Source organism: Heptranchias perlo, chromosome 6 (genome assembly GCF_035084215.1).
Source record: "Heptranchias perlo isolate sHepPer1 chromosome 6, sHepPer1.hap1, whole genome shotgun sequence".
Lineage (NCBI taxonomy): Eukaryota > Metazoa > Chordata > Chondrichthyes > Hexanchiformes > Hexanchidae > Heptranchias > Heptranchias perlo.
The window spans coordinates 71,716,480-71,731,359 of NC_090330.1; positions in this window are offsets into that span (position 1 = coordinate 71,716,480).

Here is a 14,880-nt window from a genome sequence, read left to right on the forward strand (position 1 = left end):
AGTATTTATGTGGCTGGTCCAGTTAAGTTTCTGGTCAATAGTGACCCCCAATATGTTGATGGTGAAGGATTCGGCAATGGTAATGCCGTTGAATGTCAAGGGGAGGTGGTTAGACTCTCTCTTGTTGGAGATGGTCATTGCCTGGCACTTGCCTGACGCGAATGTAACTTATGAGCCCATGCCTGGATGTTGTCCAGGTCTTGCTGCATGTGGGCACGGACTGCTTCATTATCTGAGGGGTTGCGAATGGAGCTGAACATTGTGCAATCATCAGCGAACATCCCCATTTCTGACCTTATGATGGAGGGAAGGTCATTGATGAAGCAGCTGAAGATGGATGGGCCTAGGACACTGCCCTGAGGAACTCCTGCAGCAATGTCCTGGGGCTGAGATGACTGGCCTCTAACAACCACTACCACCTTCCTTTGTGCCAGGTATGACTCCAGCCACTGGAGAGTTTTCCCCCTGATTCCTATTGACCTCAATTTTACTAGGGCTCCTTGGTGCCACACTCGTGCACCTTCCTTATTTACTGAGGGTAAAACAAGAGATGATGACAGTTAAAATGAGGAAGCTATAGTTATCTAACCAGTTCATCCATTCTACATCATCGGAGGACTCTCCTATTTGATACTGAAATAATAAACTTCATTACATTGGAAACTTTCAATTTGTAAGAGCTATTAATGAAATTTTAAATCACCAAAGAGTCTTCTTTGCTCTTTACAGTCTCAAATTTGTTGCAATATTTGGAATTAATGAGAATGCATCAAAATGAAAATGTCCTGTTTGCACTATTTATAACGGGTCTATTAACAGGCCTATATAAACATTTTTTTATGATTTAACTGTAAATAGACATGAGGGAATCTCCCATTTAATTCAATGTACAGAACAGTAGCCTGGTTATGGCACTAGAATAGAATCTCAGAGGTTGGAAGAACCAATCTCACCATGGCAAATTATGAAATTGCATTTGCATTAATTGGTGGGTTGGCACAAAATAGTGACCATCATTGTAATAGTACCCTTCATGGAGGAAGCTATCATGCCTACCTATTTTGGCTTACATCTGACTGCAGTACCAAACTATGCACTTGACTCTTAGTGCCCTCGGGACAACTAGGGATAGGCAATAAATACGGCCTTGCCAGTCTTGCCCACATCCCAGGAACAAAAATAAATCAAAGTCAAACTATGCCATTCTGAACAATCTGAAGAGCCACCGATTGTACCTGCCTCAACAATGCCGACAGATTATCTCGGAAACAATCCTGCGAACACTTTACCATTAGCTGGAGGTTATAGCCAAAGAGACAAATGATCTGCATTGGTTACTGCTTCAAGTTCAACAAATATTCATTAATTTAAGGGTGCTATTCTGCCCATGAGGCCTTTTAGTGTCTTTTTTAAAGTGAAAGTGTACACATTGCAATGTATGCACTCAGTAGCTGTTGATGTACAGAGACAGATGTGGCTGACCTTCCTCTTCCAATTCCAAGGGGCAGACATGCACCACTGGAGTATCTGGGCCATTTAAATGATCTGAACCTGGAAAAATAGCTCAGCTAATTGCAGGTGGAGTGCGCTTCAGGTGAAGTCAGGAGTTAAATCAAGAAGCACTTCTTCACATGAAGGGCAGCAGAAATCTGGAACTCACTCCCCCCAAAGGCTGTGGATGCTGGGTTATTTCAAGCGTTCAAGACTGAGATCAATAGATTTTTGTTAGGTAAGGGTATCAAAGGATATGGATCAAAGGCGGATAAATGGGGTTGAGGTACAAATCAACCATGATCTAATTGAATGACAGAACAAGCTCGAGGAGCTGAATGGCCTATTCCTGTTTCTATGTTCTTATATAACTCTGCCTGCCCAGCACCTAGGCACAGGAAAATCAGCCCTAATGCATTGAAGATTAAGTATGTTCATTAGAGGTTAATTGTAGTGTATGAGATTTCTCACTGAGGTTCAATCTGCATCAAAACAATCAGTGTTACTTCAAAGCTGGAAAAAATGCAAATGCCTTAATTACGCCTAAACGTTTAACTAAATAATGGTGCTGAACATTCTACAGTTTGAAAATAAGAGTAATAAGGGATTAGATCTTCCACCTGACAGGTTTCCAACATGTGGGGGCCTAAATATGACATAGGGGTAGATTTTGTCAGCTTATTTATTAGTAGGAGCTAGATTTGAAGGAAGGCTGCTTGGAGACACAAAGGTTCTCCTCCGCAACCCTGGCTAATGACACCCATAGTCACAAAGTGAATGCAGATAAAATGCCCATGTATCAACAGGGTAATCAGAGAAAACACTAATAAAGAAAGACTTGCATTTATACAATGTCAGGTTCCACATGTACACTGGTGACACCCAGCTCTCCCTCACCACCACCTCTCTCGACCCATCTACTGCCTTTGATTTGTCACGCTGCTTGTCCAGTATTGGATGAGGAGAAATTTCCTCCAATTAAATATTGGGAAGATCGAAGCCATTGCCTTCAGTCCCTGCCACAAACTCCATACCCTAGCGACTGACTCCATCCTCACTACTCACCTGACGAAGGAGATAATCTCCGAAAGCTTGTGATTTTAAAATAAAATTGTTGGACTATAACCTGGTGTTGTAAGATTCCTTACATTTGTCCAGAAATGAACTCCAATGCTTTGTTTGCTTTTTTTATGACTTTATAAAGTGCGACAGGAAGTAAGTGTGACAACTAACGGATGTGTCTGTTACATGCATGACCTTTCAATATATTAATAGCTGATCTCCTGTGGCATTGCATATGGGAAGTCAAGACCAAGGGTAGTCTTCAGGTGAAAAGGGATTCAAGGGAGGAGGATAATTGGACAGGGTTTGCAATGCAATTTACTCCCTATTTTCAAGTTATATATTCTGTTTTTAAATTTGAATGATAAATTCAACATCCATATAATTGCACCCTTGGGCCTGTGATGGCAATGCAGAGCTTCCACAAGAGGAAGCGTGTAATTACAGCGTGACAAGTTTACGTAGGCATTTTCCATTATAAGCATAGACGTAGGAATTTGTAATGGAAAAGTTGACAGGAAGTGCTCACTGATGTAAGATTTTTGGTATGTTATAAGTAGATGCTGAGTTATTATTTAGTAGCATTCTGATTAGTTTTAAATTGGTTCAGTAGACAGGACATTAATCTGTGATTGTTATTATTTTGCAAATTTCTCCACCTTGTCCCATAAGTATAGGACTGTGGTTGGGGTCCACAGTTAAGTTGGTACCCTATCATCATGTGTGAGCCTAGATATTGAGTATCATTGCGTTATTTGACCTCAAAGGGCAACATTAGGTTATTAGGCCCAATCCTCTCCTTAGTGGACCCCCACACATGCACATTTTTAAGGGACAGCAATCAGAAGAGAAATGTAGGAAACACGGCAGCCAATTTGCATATAGCAAGGTCCCATAAACAGCAAGGTGATAATGACCAGGTAATCCATTTTAGTGATGTTGTTTGAGGGATAAATATTGGACAGGACACTGAAGAGTGCCATGGGATCTTCTACATCCACTGAGAGGGCAGAGGGGCCTCGGTTTAACGCCTCATTCAAATGACGGCACCTCCAACAGTGCAGCACCCTCTCAGTGCTGCACTGGAGTGTCAGCCAGGATTTTGTGCTGAAATCTCTGACAACCTTCTGACTCAGAGGCAAGAATGCCACCACTGAGCCATGGCTGACACCAAATAAAATGTCTGAGAAAAGAAAAGAACTGCTACATCATATTTTGTGATCAAATGAGAAAATATTAATGTCAGAAGAGGTGGGGAGATATCTATACAAAAATTGATTGTACTTGGCTGAGTTATAGTTCTGTATGAGGCACCAAATATTCCATGTAGCAGCTGGTACCTACAATCTTTCACAGACTCCCAACAAATGACCCACATGCAGGTAATGAAGAGAAATTACTACTTAGACAGAAGCAGGAAGACATTCATTAATCTGTCACCTTCAACAAATATTCGCTGTAATCATAATGGCACCCACACAAAAAACAATTCCACACATGATGGGTGACCTGAAATTACTGCATAGCTTTATCTGTCAAAAATGACAAGCTTTGTTAATTGTGTGGATGAATACTAGTTTGGACCTGAATGGAATATTATCCACTCCTTTTTGAATTGTTTTCATTGCCGAAGGTTAGTTGTGCATCATAATTTCGGGCCTGTGTCCAATTCAAGCCTCGAACAGTTGAAAGCCCTGGGTGGGAGGAACTATGCTACAAAATGAAGGGTGCACTAATCATCAGACTCAGGTTACAGAGGACTTCATTGAAATGCTAAATTTGGAAGAGGTCAAATAGCTGGAGGTCAAGGTAAGTGATGCTATGTGCTGTGGGTGGATAAACATAGTAACCTTACACCACCCCCATATCTGAGTCTCCACTTTCAATGATTATGGTTATTAAACAGGTGATTATCTCTGTTATGCCAGTGCTCTACCTGTAAATTAACCAGCAACAAACCCTGACCTTTCAGCTACACTTGATATATGTGGCCAACGATGCTCTCAGTTAAATAGCTGCAGTTTTGACATTTTGGCATTAATTCCATTAAACATAAACTGGTAAATCAGACAATGAGCTGTGTCTGCTTTGAAACATTCCACAAATATAATATTGATTCTCAGGATAAACCATTATGTTTCTCAATAAATTCACTCAGCTTATGATTTGACTGCAGTCATGAGGTTACATAACTACCAAAATTCTGAGCTTAGCTAGGAATTTATCTCTTTGTTGAAAAGATGGTTTAAATTCCAATAACTTGTTTCTGCACTACAATCTCAACATTCTTTTCTGGATTATACAGATCAAGCATGGAAGCTACTGTTGTGTTCTTGGCTCTTATCTCCGAAGCAGGTCTTTGCTGTTTGTGGACTGGTGTAAGTAATGTTCACGAACAACAGACTGCTTACTCATTGGACTTTCTTTATGGGTCTTAAAGACTGCAGAGAATGCGATTCAGAATGAAAGAGAGCCTCCATGTGATCTTACATAGATTCTTAATCAAGTACGACCAACTACACACTCAACTTGGAACCCCATGTCAACATAAGGCCAATAACACGGACTGAGAACAGGACTGTTCTGCAATAGTGAGATAACTGAAAAAATTAATCTCATTTATTAGCCCGTATATTACACATGTAATTATTCTGATTGAAAGAGACATAAACCATATTTTTACCATTCAGATACACAAGTATAGATAGAGGACTTTAATGCTGTTATAAATCCATAAGTCTACAACAGATATTCTTCAGGTTGAGCAGCACCAATTACTCTAGTACATAGGCCTCACCTCCCCTATGACCTGGAGTGCACCTAGCGTGACGGGCAAGGATTGTAACAATAGATCTATCATTGTGCGCACTGGATTTTCTGATCTCACACATGCTGCCACATGCTCTCCACTGTCTTTTTGGAAGGCAGACTGAAAACAATCGAGTGAAACGGCCAATTGCGAACAAATAAGCTGGCTTATTTTACATGGAAGGTATGAATGAACAGAATATAGTTTTTACAGCAAACTTCATCCATTTCCAATCACTCCTCTTACTATAGAATGACAAAATATGAGGCTCTGCCCTTATTATGGGCTAAACTCAATCACAAGTTTGCAGTCCCTGAACTAACTCTCGCTAACCTTTTCTCTTTCAGGTCATTTATGTGTATACTTCAGCTCGGCCTCTGATCAAACAGTCAGACCCACATTATCCTAGATTAACTTCTGCAGAGAGAGATCGGGAGACAAAGGCTGACCTCTGACCTCATTCTGCCAGTTGTGTGTTTCAAGGGTTAGTTCGCTAAACTGCCAATCAATGTTACTACCTTGAATGAATTCCCCATTGGTGTGGATACTCATGCAACGACATTATCTGTTCAGCAAAGCCCTCCCTGTCAGGCGTAGTGAATTAAAAAGAAACATTCTAACTCCAGGGTGAGAATTGCTTTGGGATGTCCCTCAAAACTAGTGTGACATAGAAAAGTACACAGTTTAGTCGCTCTTCTGTTTGGTACCCTGCCTAACTGACCTAAAAAACATTCTAAATGACTTGTGTATCCAGAGCTTAATTAAGAAATCATGGGACTCTGAGCATTAAGAACATACGAGGTACCTCCACAGTCGTTGCACAATCCCTGCACCCTGATCCATTAAAGCACAAACATGTAGTGAAATACATGAAGAAATAGCCTGCAGAATGTTTACACACTGCATTAATAATAAAGCAAATTATATCACTGTTTAGTACTGAGCATTAAGGGAGACTGTTACCTAGCCTTGAGTTAAGTGTCTTGGAGACACTAACTTGTGTATTTAGAATTGGTGGTTTGCTGCTCTATATTATCCCCTGTCATAGAGTTTAATTTGAATATTTACATTCTCAGTTTAACCTGTTGCCAGCCAGAACACTTACAGTATTTCATTTAAATTTGGTTAACAGAAAATGGTGTCCCACAATACACCAAGTAAGTTCCCAAGTGACACCTGCAGAGCGACAGGGGAGGGAGGAGGACGGGCAAGAAAAAGAATAAGTCATGATCATCGCAGCTCTGCAGCAGTTTTCATGAATCTGGGGGCGGGAAGGGTTTGGCGCCAGAAGTTGTTGGGCTTTACACGAGAGGCTCTGAGAACTGGGAGGCGCACGTGAACCACAGATGTGAGAATTTTCTCCTGGATTGCTTGCAGCAGTGCCCGGCAGATCACGGGGCCCCGTGTTTGGCTGGAGTTCCTGTAGGCCCCTGTATTAATCCACCCCTGCTCGTATCTCTGGGAGTTAATCCTTTCTCAGCTGAACTTGACACTACATTAGCATCAGTAATATAAATTAAACCAAAATGCTTTCTACGACAAATTCATAAATATCCCAGTATGTTACAGAAAGGTATGCAGAAATTAGATTCAGAAAGTTCTTCTATCAGATACAGGATTCCAGTACTAAGGGGACATGATTTAAAGCTAAGGGTACCAAATGAAAGTAAGAAATTTTGGCAACAACTTTTGGTGGGAAGATGATAAATATGCGGAACAGATTACCAGAGAATCTGGAACAGGCTACTGATGGAGCAATGATTTTCTCCTGCCCAAAATGTTAATATGGAGTATAAAAGTTCACATTCCAATCTGATTTCCACCTGCACACAGATATCCAATTTACAAATGTGCACAATATTCTAATATATGCAGAAAATAGAGAATTTTTTTTTTATTCGTTCACGGGATGTGGGCATTGCTGGCAAGGCCAGCATTTATTACCCATCCCTAATTGCCCTTGAGAAGGTGGTGGTGAGCCGCCTTCTTGAACCGTTGCAGTCCATGTGGTGAAGATTCTCCCACAGTGCTGCTAGGTAGGGAGTTCCAGGATTTTGACCCAGTGACGATGAAGGAATGGCGATATATTTCCAAGTTGGGATGGTGTGTGATTTGGAGGGGAACGTGCAGGTGGTGTTGTTCCCATGTGCCTGCTGCCCTTGTCCTTCTAGGTGATAGAGGTCGCGAGATTGGGAGGTGCTGTCGAAGAAGCCATGGCGAGTTGCTGCAGTGCATCCTGTGGATGGTACACACTGCAGCCACCGTGCGCCGGTGGTGAAGGGAGTGAATGTTTAGGGTGGTGGATGGGGTGCCAATCAAGTGGGCTGCTTAGTCCCGGATGGTTTCGAGCTTCTTGAATGTTGTTGGAGCTGCACTCATCCAGGCAAGTGGAGAGTATTCCATCACACCCCTGACTTGTGCCTTGTAGATGGTGGAAAGGCTTTGGGGAGTCCACACCAGCAAGGAGACTGTCACCCAATAGATTCATCCCCCTCCCCCAAAAAGCTGCATTATGGACAATGGATAAACTCCAGTCCAGATACTATCAGGTGTCACTTTCTCCCAACCATTTATCCTTTTTTTTAAAGCACTTCTCTCCCATTGCCAATAAGCACAGTTAAAAGCTTGGATCTCCAAGACAAAACTGCATATGTACAATTCCCATAGTACCAATAAAGAGAGGAGGGATTATCAATGAGTGGAGTTACTGTAAGCGCTTTCTGCTTTTGTATAGGTCGGGTTTTAATTCAAATAGTATCTACCTTATGGGTCTGGAGATGAGAATGGATTGGGGAGGGGCATAACACAGGTAAATAATGGATGAAAATGTAGATTCTCGCAAGAAAACAGTTGATGCATCCAATCTCATTACCAAAGATTAGTAGAATATTGAGCCATAGAACAGTGTACTCATATTTTAGAGAATAGACCTACTCTTCCTAAATAGAGAATCTGCAAATCATCTTTTGTTGTAAGTACCTTGCCAAATATAACAGTGGATAATGTATGGTGTCCCGTGAATAGCGTTCACCTACATAAGAACGGCGACTGCACTTCAAAGTGATAGATTGGCTGTGAGCATTTGAATGTTCAGGGAGACATCACGAGACACTATTTAAACTAAATGCTGTTTCTTCCTTTATTTTAATATTCCATTCCTAGTTTGCAGTCTCGCTCAACAGAAGCGTGGCGAATCAGACGTGGAGGTCAGCAGTCAGACTCGTGGCTCTCCTAGTTTTCCACCATGTATCAGGTGTGGTGACCTCCACACCTGAATCTCCAATCTGCCCTTCCATTGAGAGAGACACCGTGTCAGGAGCAAAGTCCCTGAAACCTTCATATCTTTGAATATTTGTCTTTGTATATAATAATGCATTTACTGATGACAGTTTTACAATGCAAATGGGTGTCCACTTTTCCAGTTCCCAACTGGGCACTGAATACCTAACAATGAAACGTAGAAAACACATATTTAGGTCAATTTTCCAAGTTCCTGCAGTGGGCAAAGGAACAGGAGTAGGCCATTCAGCCCCTTGAGCCTATTCTGCCATTCAACTAGATCATGTCTGTTCTGTATCTTAACTCCATTTACCTACCTTCGATCCATATCCCCTACCTAATAAAAATCTGTCGATCTCAGTCGTGAAAATTTCAACTGACCCAATATCCGCGGCCTTTTGGAGGAGAGAATTCCAGATTTCCATTATCCTTTGTGTGAGAAAGTGCTTCCTGATTTCACTTCCTGAATGACCCAGCTCTAATTGTAAGATTGTGCCCCCATGTTGGGAAGATGGGTCAGGCATCGCAAACTGGAAAAATCAATCATTTTGATTCACACAATCTCCTTTTTAAATTGATCCACACTTAACTTTTCACACCAAGCGAATTTAGTAAAATCAGAAATGAATGAAAAATTCAGAACGTTCCAGGAAGTGAAGAAGCAGCGATAGAATATACATCGGTTTTATGCCAGGTCAGACATTCTGGTGACATGTATCACCTGCATTCCAAATTTACTTTTGCTGTAGATCTAAGAGATTTTGCGATTTGCAGTCATTTAAATGTTCATAAGAATGGTTAGTAGGAAGCACCAGTAACAGAGTTAGCAGGGAAGAGAGTAAATAATAACAGTAGGTTGATTTCAATTAAAAATGATCATCCAGCATTGGCGTGTTGGGTCAGCATATTTGATAAGTTTACAATTCAGCTGGAAAGAACTATTGGAAATGTCATTCCAGTACAAAGGCTGTGATGAAAACTGTTGACAACCTGAAGTGTTGTGTGAACTGGCTATCCATTGTTTCAAACATGTAATTTGTAAAAGTCAATAGTGAACTGTAAGCTTTAAAGGACAATGACAGAAACAAAGCCAACCACTGAATTTACAACTGCAAGGAGCTCGGACATGGGTGCCCGAGGAACGAGGTTTAAATATTTCAAAAGTGTCGTTTATGTTTATTTAAGCTATGAGGGGTGATTCCATGACCAGGTTATCCCAGTGGGGAGCTTGACTTGCAGGAGGAGGTTATTTACAATCGTCTGTCCATTCATTTTAATGACAGAAATTCACAAACAGCCAGCCTGGGCTCTCCTAATATGAGCACTGGTGGATGAGGCCCCTCACTGGCAGCACAAAAAGTACTGCAAAATACCCCCATTAAGAAAATACACCATTTCTAAAACATGAGTGCACACCAACACTGTGTCCATTTTATACCCTGCTTTTCTTTTTTTTGGTATTGTGATAATTCGATGTTCCTCAAGGTAAGGAAAATTGATACAATTGAATAAATCTAATTATTACCCATCATCTCCTGAAGCAAGCGGCTCATGCTGAGAGAAAAATCCATGTATGCTGGAAACCTGGGGGGTAATTTTAGGAGGCAATTGTGGGTGTGTTGGGGGCGGGGGGGCGGGGGGCTCTGAAATCCATTTCAGGTTCCAACCCGCCGACTTCTGAGTTTCCCAGGGACCCACCTTTGTGTGCGTCAGTGACCCGGAAACGAAAGTCCCACCAGCAATTAAAGCCGGCGGGATGACAGTTAAAGAGCCAAATGTACCTCATTGAGGTACTTAAAGCACTTTACCTGTGACAGAGTAAGTACTTAGAAAGATTTTTAACTTAACTGGGCAGCTTGCCCACTGCTTCTGATTCACGCCTGTTGAAACCTGACGTGAAGGGCTGGATCAGGGAAAAAGAAACTAAATCAATTAAATAAAAAAGCTATAGACGGAAGTGAAAACACTAAATGAACTTACCTTTGCACATTGCTCCAATGTCCGATGTCTCCTGCTCCGATGCCCCCTCTTCATCCCCCCCGATCTTCCCCCGATCTTCCCCCGATCGTCCCCTCTCGCCCTGAACTTCCCCTCCCCCGCTCCGATCTTCCCCTCTCCCCCCCGCCCATCCAGGTCTTCCAGTCCAGTGCTGGATCTTCTACTCCCCCCCCTTCCCCAGTCTTCCAGTCCAGCGCCGGATGACGTCTTGCTCGCTCTCTTTCAAGATCCCCCCGCCTCGGGTTGCAGCTCCTGACGGCAGCCAGCCTGTCAATCAGGCTGGCTGCTGGGAGCGAAACCCGGAGAGGATGTTAATCACCAGCAATCAATATGTGATAGTGTCGGAAACGGGCACCTTCACCACCCCAACACTGCCAACCCGCCACCATTGTAAAATCGAGCAGCTGGTATCAGCCTTGGCTCAGTGGCAGTACTATCACTTCTTAGCCAGAAGGTTGTGGGTTCAAGGCCCACTCCAAAGACTTGAACACATAATCCAGGCTAACAGATCCATGCAGGACTGAGGGAGTGCTGCAATGTCGGAGATGCCATCTTTCAGATGAGAGGAAACCTAATGGTCTAACCCACTGTGCGACTGATCATACTTTTACCCCCATTAATTTAAATGGAACTTTACCTCACATTTTAAGTAAACCGGGGAATTAGCTCTGTGATTTGCAATTAATGTGGATGTTCGATAAAATGTCATTACATTGAGGGTGGGTAGAATCTGGAATTCTCTGCCACAAACCATTGTTGAACCAGAGCCCATATATATATTTAAGGAATTCGATAATTGCCTGAAAAAGAGGAACTTTAAAGAGTAATAGAAACAATTAAGAGAATGGGATGAGAGTAGATGGCACATGGAGAAAAACACATGCACAGACTTGATGGGCGAATGGTCTGTTTCTGTAGCACTAAACGGAGACCAGGAACCACTGCATTAAACAGGGATGACTGTGTTAAACAGGGATCATTGTGTTAAACTAGGAACATTTTTTAAACAGGTACCCACCGTGTTAAACAGGAATCAGCGTGTTAAACAGGAATCACCGTGTTAAACAGGACCCACTGTGTTAAACAGGACCAACCGTGTTAAACAGGACCCACCGTATTAAACAGGAACCATCGTGTTAAACAGGAATCAGCGTGTTAAACAGGAATCACCGTGTTAAACAGGACCCACCGTATTAAACAGGAACCATCGTGTTAAACAGGGACCATCGTGTTAAACAGGGACCACCGTATTAAACAGGAACCATCGTGTTAAACAGGACCCACCGTGTTAAACAGGAACCACCGTCTTAAACAGGACCCACCGTGTTAAACAGGACCCACCGTGTTAAACAGGAACCATTCTGTTAAACAGGACCCATCGTGTTAAACAGGAACCACCGTGTTAAACAGGAACCACCGTCTTAAACAGGACCCACCGTGTTAAACAGGAACCACCGTGTTAAACAGGACCCACCGTGTTAAACAGGAACCACCGTGTTAAACAGGAACCACCGTGTTAAACAGGACCCACCGTGTTAAACAGGACCCACCGTGTTAAACAGGAACCACCGTGTTAAACAGGAACCACCGTGTTAAACAGGACCCACCGTGTTAAACAGGACCCACCGTGTTAAACAGGAACCACCGTGTTAAACAGGAACCATCGTGTTAAACAGGAACCACCGTCTGAAACAGGAACCACCGTGTTAAACAGGACCCACCGTGTTAAACAGGACCCACCGTGTTAAACAGGACCCACCGTGTTAAACAGGACCCACCGTGTTAAACAGGAACCATCGTGTTAAACAGGAACCATCGTGTTAAACAGGAACCATCGTGTTAAACAGGACCCACCGTGTTAAACAGGAACCATCGTGTTAAACAGGAACCATCGTGTTAAACAGGACCCACCGTGTTAAACAGGACCCCCCGTGTTAAACAGGACCCACCGTGTTAAACAGGAACCACCGTGTTAAACAGGACCCACCGTGTTAAACAGGACCCACCGTGTTAAACAGGAACCATCGTGTTAAACAGGAACCATCGTGTTAAACAGGACCCACCGTGTTAAACAGGAACCACCGTGTTAAACAGGACCCACCGTGTTAAACAGGAACCATCGTGTTAAACAGGACCCACCGTGTTAAACAGGACCCACCGTGTTAAACAGGACCCACCGTGTTAAACAGGACCCACCGTGTTAAACAGGACCCACCGTGTTAAACAGGAACCACCGTGTTAAACAGGACCCACCGTGTTAAACAGGACCCACCGTGTTAAACAGGACCCACCGTGTTAAACAGGAACCACCGTGTTAAACAGGACCCACCGTGTTAAACAGGACCCACCGTGTTAAACAGGAACCACCGTGTTAAACAGGACCCACCGTGTTAAACAGGACCCACCGTGTTAAACAGGACCCACCGTGTTAAACAGGAACCACCGTGTTAAACAGGACCCACCGTGTTAAACAGGACCCACCGTGTTAAACAGGAACCACCGTGTTAAACAGGAACCACCGTGTTAAACAGGAACCACCGTGTTAAACAGGAACCACCGTGTTAAACAGGAACCACCGTGTTAAACAGGACCCACCGTGTTAAACAGGACCCACCGTGTTAAACAGGACCCACCGTGTTAAACAGGACCCACCGTGTTAAACAGGACCCATCGTGTTAAACAGGACCCATCGTGTTAAACAGGACCCACCGTGTTAAACAGGAACCACTGTGTTAAACAGGACCCACCGTGTTAAACAGGACCCATCGTGTTAAACAGGACCCATCGTGTTAAACAGGACCCATCGTGTTAAACAGGACCCACCGTGTTAAACAGGAACCACTGTGTTAAACAGGACCCACCGTGTTAAACAGGGTCCATCGTGTTAAACAGGAACCACCGTGTTAAACAGGACCCACCGTGTTAAACAGGAACCACCGTGTTAAACAGGACCCACCGTGTTAAACAGGAACCACCGTGTTAAACAGGACCCATCGTGTGAAACAGGACCCACCGTGTTAAACAGGAACCACCGTGTTAAACAGGACCCATCGTGTTAAACAGGACCCACCGTGTTAAACAGGAACCACCGTGTTAAACAGGACCCATCGTGTTAAACAGGACCCACCGTGTTAAACAGGAACCACTGTGTTAAACAGGACCCACCGTGTTAAACAGGACCCACCGTGTTAAACAGGACCCACCGTGTTAAACAGGACCCACCGTGTTAAACAGGACCCACCGTGTTAAACAGGACCCACCGTGTTAAACAGGAACCATCGTGTTAAACAGGACCCCCCGTGTTAAACAGGACCCATCGTGTTGAACAGGACCCACCGTGTTAAACATGACCCATCGTGTTAAACAGGACCCACCGTGTTAAACAGGACCCATCGTGTTAAACAGGACCCACCGTGTTAAACATGACCCATCGTGTTAAACAGGACCCACCGTGTTAAACAGGACCCATCGTGTTAAACAGGACCCACCGTGTTAAACATGACCCATCGTGTTAAACAGGACCCACCGTGTTAAACAGGACCCACCGTGTTAAACAGGACCCATCGTGTTAAACAGGACCCACCGTGTTAAACATGACCCACCGTGTTAAACAGGACCCACCGTGTTAAACAGGACCCACGGTGTTAAACATGACCCACCGTGTTAAACATGACCCATCGTGTTAAACAGGACCCACCGTGTTAAACATGACCCACCGTGTTAAACAGGACCCACCGTGTTAAACATGACCCACCGTGTTAAACAGGACCCACCGTGTTAAACATGACCCACCGTGTTAAACAGGACCCATCGTGTTAAACAGGACCCACCGTGTTAAACATGACCCACCGTGTTAAACAGGACCCAACGTGTTAAACAGGACCCCCCGTGTTAAACAGGACCCACCGTGTTAAACAGGACCCAACGTGTTAAACAGGACCCACCGTGTTAAACAGGACCCACCGTGTTAAACAGGACCCACCGTGTTAAACAGGACCCACCGTGTTGAACAGGACCTACCGTGTTGAACAGGACCCACCGTGTTAAACAGGACCCACCGTGTTAAACAGGACCCACCGTGTTGCACAGGACCCAACGTGTTAAACAGGACCCACCGTGTTAAACAGGACCCACCGTGTTGCACAGGACCCACCGTGTTAAACAGGAACCACCGTGTTGCACAGGACCCACCGTGTTAAACAGGACCCACCGTGTTAAACAGGACCCATCGTATTAAACAG